Here is a 6467-nt window from a genome sequence, read left to right on the forward strand (position 1 = left end):
TTCACTGTAAAATCCATTGAAGTACAAGAATATTTTGATATGAGTACACACTTCAAGAAATCAACACACATTTCTTGATTGTTCCCTCAACCTAAAAGCTATCTCATATTTTCACTCTCTCGTTCAATAATCTTTTTTTTTCTCTATCAATACAACTAGAATATTTCACTCTTATTATATTTTTTCACTGGCATATAAAATCATCTATCAAATTCAATCAAGAATAAAATCTTTTTGTTTCACTATTTATCTATACTTCCACTAAGTTTGTTACAACCAAAATATGTCATTCCATCGTATTGGGGACCAACAACTCTATCAATTTTGATCATGTCCGTCCGTGGAGGTAGCCAACACATTGTTGGTGAACCTCATAATTACGTATTTTCTTTACGTTTCTGTTTGTTATTCGATCATCAACCCTAATTCGTCACAACAACTTAAATGTATAAATTATCCGGGACAGAGGTAGTAGAAAAACATACACTAATATAAATAATAGTATGGAATCTATTTAGGGTAAACTATTTTTCTTAGTTCCATAACTGGATCCCCTTATCATTTTAGTCCCGTAAGTGGAACATGTTGCAAACTAGTCCCATAAGTGGAAAGTTTTTGTTGTTTTAGTCCTCCGGCGCCGGAGACGTCCGCGTGGCTCGCCGGAAGCCACGTGTCCGCCAAGTGTACCACCAGGTCAGCGACACCTCGCGGACACGTAGATTTTATTTTATTTTATTTTTATTTTTAATTTTTTCAATTTTTTTTAATTGGACCAAATAAAAAAATAAAAATAAAAAAAGCAAATAAAATTAAAAAAAATAAAAAATAAAAAATAAAATAAAATCCACGTGTCCGTCAGGTATCGGTGACCTGGCGGACACGTGGCATTCGACGAGCCACGCAGGTGTCTCCGGCGCCGGAGAACTAAAACAGCGAAAAACCTTCACTTATCATTTTAGTTTGCGACAGACTCTACTTACGAGACTAAAATGATAAGGGGGTCCACTTACAGGACTAAAAAAATAGTTTACCCATCTATTTATAAACAACTATTTCAATTTAACATGGGTAAACTGTTTTTTTAGTCCCGTAACTGGACCCCTTTATCATTTTAGTCTCGTATGTGGAGTCTGTCGCAAACTAATCTCATAAGTAAATTTTTTTTGTTGTTTTAGTCCTCCGGCGCCGGAGACGCCCGCGTGGCTCGCCGGAGGTAACGTGTCCGCCAGGTGTCGTTAGCGACACCTGGCGGACACGTGGAGTTATTTATTTATTTATTTATTTATTTTTTAATTTTTTTAATTGAACCAAATAAAAAAATACAAATAAAATTAAAAATAAATTTTAAAAAGTTTAAAAAATAAAAAAAAATTAACAAAATTCACGTGTCCGCCAGGTCAGTGACACCTGGCGGATACGTCACCTCCGGCGAGCCACGCGGGCGTCTCCAGCGCCGGAGGACTAAAACAGCAAAAAATTTTCACTTATGGAACTAGTTTGCGACAGGCTCCACTTTACGAGACTAAAATGATAAGGGGGTCCTGTTACGGGACTAAAAAACAATTTACCCATTTAAAATTTACATATTATAAAAGTTCAATAAACTAACAAATTTTTTGTGGATTGTTTTAATTATTTAATAAAAAGATTTGCAAAAACTTTACTCAAAAAAATATCTTTTATATCAGTATTATATAAATCTATATATATAATTAAAAAAAAAAAAAAAAAACAGCTAGAGTAATTAATATAATATTAACTTATTTTTATTAGAAAGATTGTAAATTTCAGTTTTATAATACATATAATCTCAATAATTTATTCGATAATGCACATAAATATTAATTTCATAATTGGGCCCTCTATTGAAATGTCCAAGAGAGAATGTAATTATATAAATTAAATTACATAATCACTCAAATTAAATTAACTATTTCATATTTTATAATATTGCAATTAAATTACATGGAATCACATAATTATTGTTTTATCATTCTCATAATCTTTTCTAAAATTAAGTCCATATTTTGTGTATAATATCAAAAAGAGAGCTAATGAGATTACAAAATTTATGAATATATACATACACTATTAATATTTGAGACAATATAAATACAAGTATTGGTATATTTACAATAATATAATCAATTCATTTGATCATATATATATAGTTATGAAGATGAACACAAGCTATTCCTTTATTTTCTTAGTTGTATTGCTTATCACAACATCGGGTAAAACAAATTCTATCTATTTTGTTATACGTTTTCATTCTTACGAAATATCAAATCAAATTATTATGCAAAAACGCAAATTAATACAAACAAACCACACCATATAAGACACTATTTTTTTTTTTTTAATGCAATATGGTGAATTTTTATACGATATATTTTGGTTACGAGGATATACTATTTCGCCAAAAATTAAAAGATTGAACAATATGCAATGTGCTAAATATTTTTCAATGATATTACGATTTAATATATATATTGAATATTGAGCGATATTAACATATTCACGTATATTGTTTGATTGATTCGCACGATATTATTGATCGATGAATAAATTAATTGATCGGAAATGAATGCAGATTGGGAATGTGGTAAGGTTAGGGCAGCCGAGGAAGATCTTTCTTCTTCGTATTACAATAATGAGAGCGGAGAAGGAAACATGAAGGCGTCGGCGTCTGGTAGCTGCAAAACCCCGAAAGATTGCATAAGTTGGTGTAAACCAAACTGCCGTAAAATCGATTGCTTTGAAAACCTTTGTGCTTGTTTCTGCTAATTGTTAATAATCGAATGTTATTAATAATATTGATTAATTGAATAAAATTATTTTTCCTTATATTTTGATATGTTCATTTTGAATTACAGTCTTAATTTTTTTTAATATATATATATATTATACAATTTTACAATCATATAAGATATCAAATCCAACGTAATCATTTTATTTAAAAATTGAAATATAACCACGTAATATTTTTTATTCGCATTATAAAATGCTCATCAATTTTAATTCCAATACAAATGACTTTAATTATTTTTTGCCCCATCTTTATAAAACTAATGGTAATAAGTGACGTGGATTTAACGGAAAAAACAGTACCGTGTATATGTAATCAGCAGCAAACCATCAGCGAAAACACCGTTGTATATATGTAATCGTCATCGAAAACACGGCCACGTGCTAGCTAAGTGACGCAACAATGTATATGTAATCGACATTAAATCGTCATCTAAAACACAGCCGTTCTGCTAGCTAACACGGTTGTGTTTTCAATGACGATTTGGTGCCAATTACATATACACGGCCGTATTTTGTTGAACACATGCGATATATTGTTGGAATATGAAGCCTAATTATATCATAAAATCTAGGGATATGATTTAGATATTACATTATAGATTTTAGATATATGATTTGAATATTATTGGCATAGGCTTAGCCTATAAATATTCATGTATTCTCACTTTAACACGTGTCTGCGTACTCTATAGTAGAATTCCTGGCTTGGCAGCGCCCCCATACGTAGATCATTGTGATCGAATTGGGTTACCAAATTATTGTGTTCTTATGTACTTGATCGTCTCATCTTGATTTCCTAGAATTTCTGTAACAAGTAGTATCAGAGTCTGGTTCGTTGGTAGGGTGGATTAGAGGAATCAAACATTGGGTCGTTGTGGGAATCCCTTGTGACCTGCGGAGGTGCCTTGTGTCGAAAGTCTCATGGGGGTGTTGGGTCGGTCCCGACTGGTAGGTCAGGCAGCGGGTCCCTTTGTGATAGGCGGTGCAAGGTTGGCAGGGAAGGGTAAGGGTTTCGGCAAACGCAGCGGAGAAGATATCCGATGTGCTCTCATATCAAGTGAACTTTAGGTTTGTTTGTGGGAGTCAAGATGGATGAAGTCGAGTAAAAGAAGATCGACAGACTGAAATGGTAAACAAATCCAGTTACGGAAATAAAAAAACATGTTTGCTCTTATTTTTTATTTTTAAACTATACCAAAAATTAACTCAAGATTCAAAATATCATATCAAATAATTTTAACTCCAAAATCAACTCCCAATCATATTCCAAAATTTATTTATCTTTAGAGAAGATTATGATATTGTTTACATACATACTTTTAAATGTTTTAATATTATTCATTCACGGTTTTTATTTTTCTAATAAAATATTATATCAAATACTCTAAAATTTTTACTATTCCGGATCCATAACTCCAAAATTCCAAAATTCTATATTATGAAATTGATAAAATAATACTCCCTCCGTCCCAAATACCATGTCCACGTTGCCGTTTCTGTCCGTCCCACGTACCATGTCACTTTCATTTTTTGGAAAATGATTACACACTTTAATCTCATTTTAAATTTTTTAATTTTATTTTTTTTAATTTTAATTAAACTAATTAGTTATCTTAATTTTAATTTATAATTATTTATATTATAGAATAATTATTTTCACTAATACATTCTTAATTATCTACTAATTACACCGGTGGTATCTGAGACGGATAGAGTATATACAATTATTATTATAATCTAAGATAATATTAATTACAGTATTACACGATTAATCAATATTTTATATATTAAATAGAGTGAAAACAAAAATAAAGATATAAGTAATTATAATTTTTAAAGCAAGAAAAAAAATCTAAAAAAATTGTCCATGACATGGGACACAATACTAATTTTTAATTATATTATAGTAAGATTTATGTTTCATTTTGGTTGGATATATTTATTTATTTATTTTAGTATTTAAGGAGTAGTAATCTTTTTGTAGTATGGTGTTATTTCTATCAAATATTTGATTAAATATTATATTATATTATTGTATGTATTATAATGTCTCAAATACTAATTGGGGTTTATATACACATAAATTTTGTAATTTTTGTAATATGATTATGAGTTTATACTGAATGAAGTGTATGATAGTAATCTTAAATGCAATAGATTATTATTCTTCCTCAGTCACGTTCAAATGTTATCATTTTCTATTTTTGTTCGTCTCAAAACAAAGTTATCATTTTCTAATTTAGCAATTGTACTACATACTTAACATAATAAATATTCTTTCAACTTACATTATATTATACAAATGTCATTACTTTTATATTACGCCATACTCATAGGGGTATTTTTGTCTTATTCACTAAAATCCAATATAATACTAATATTCAAAAATCTATTTGTAAAAAGCAAATGTCACCATTCCAATGAGACGGAGAGAGTATGTTTTGTTCTTTCAATATTATATTACATATTATATATCTTTATTATATTATACACAAAATATTATATCTTTATTATACTCCCTCCGTCCAAAAACTAATGTCCTATTTGGGACGTCCAACTACTATTGTCCTATTTCATTTTTTAAACATAAATTTTACATTTTTACCCTTTATTCATTTATTAATTTTAATCTCTACCATACAATTAATGACAAATTTGTTAATTCATAACAAAAAACAATTACCTAAAAAATCGTGCAAATATACTTTAGGACAATAGAAATTGGACGGAGGGAATATCACATATTTTATAGTTGTGTTTAGTTGTATTTTTCTTAAAAATTCACAATATTAAAAAGATAATAATAATAAAAACATTATTAAAACTTTTTTGTATCGATTATATTATAGTAAAAATTAATTTTATTTTTTAATATAAGTTTTTATTATTTATATTCTTATAGGCAACTCCCAAACACATAGATAATATTTTGCCTATTTTTGGAAAAAATTACGAAATTGATGAAACAATATACATAATATTTATGTAATTTAAAGATAATAAAATTGCAATATTATAAGGCGACGTCATGATATTATGACTAGTACATGTAAATAAATTGATTTAAAAACATGTTTGTAAAATCTTTTAATTCCTCCACCCCAATTTTTTTTGATATTATTTTTAATTTAAGTATTGTGAATTATACCTGGATCGACGAGTTTATTCGAATTCGCTTCCACTAATTTATTTGCTTTAATCTTATTTTCGATTTCAATTTTGATTTTTCAATCCTAAAAAATAACATTAAGATGTCTGAAAAATTTTGCAACTTTTTTTTTACACAAATTTTTTTCAATGTTGCATGGTTAGGGTTGGCTAAGCTTATTTAAATTTTATGACTATACTAATAATTAGTATTATTAGTATAGAATTTATCTTATTTTTTATTATATAAAATTAAAAATATACAAAGATAATTCATCTTTAAATTATTTAGAATTTGCATTTTACTATTATTTTTGTGTTTATATTTTGCTTTTTGGTAAACTAATTATTAAATGTTTTATAAGACTATATAGTATATATATATATATATATGTGGGAAGAAATTAAGATGCTCGAAAAAACAAAATACATATATTGTGTTTATGTAGAGTCAACTTTTTTATTAAAAATCTAAAAAAAAAATATGAAAATTCCTTTAGAGAATGTGA

This window comes from Andrographis paniculata, unplaced genomic scaffold (assembly GCF_009805555.1).
Source record: "Andrographis paniculata isolate CXL003 unplaced genomic scaffold, ASM980555v1 Contig51END, whole genome shotgun sequence".
Classification (NCBI taxonomy): Eukaryota; Viridiplantae; Streptophyta; class Magnoliopsida; order Lamiales; family Acanthaceae; genus Andrographis; species Andrographis paniculata.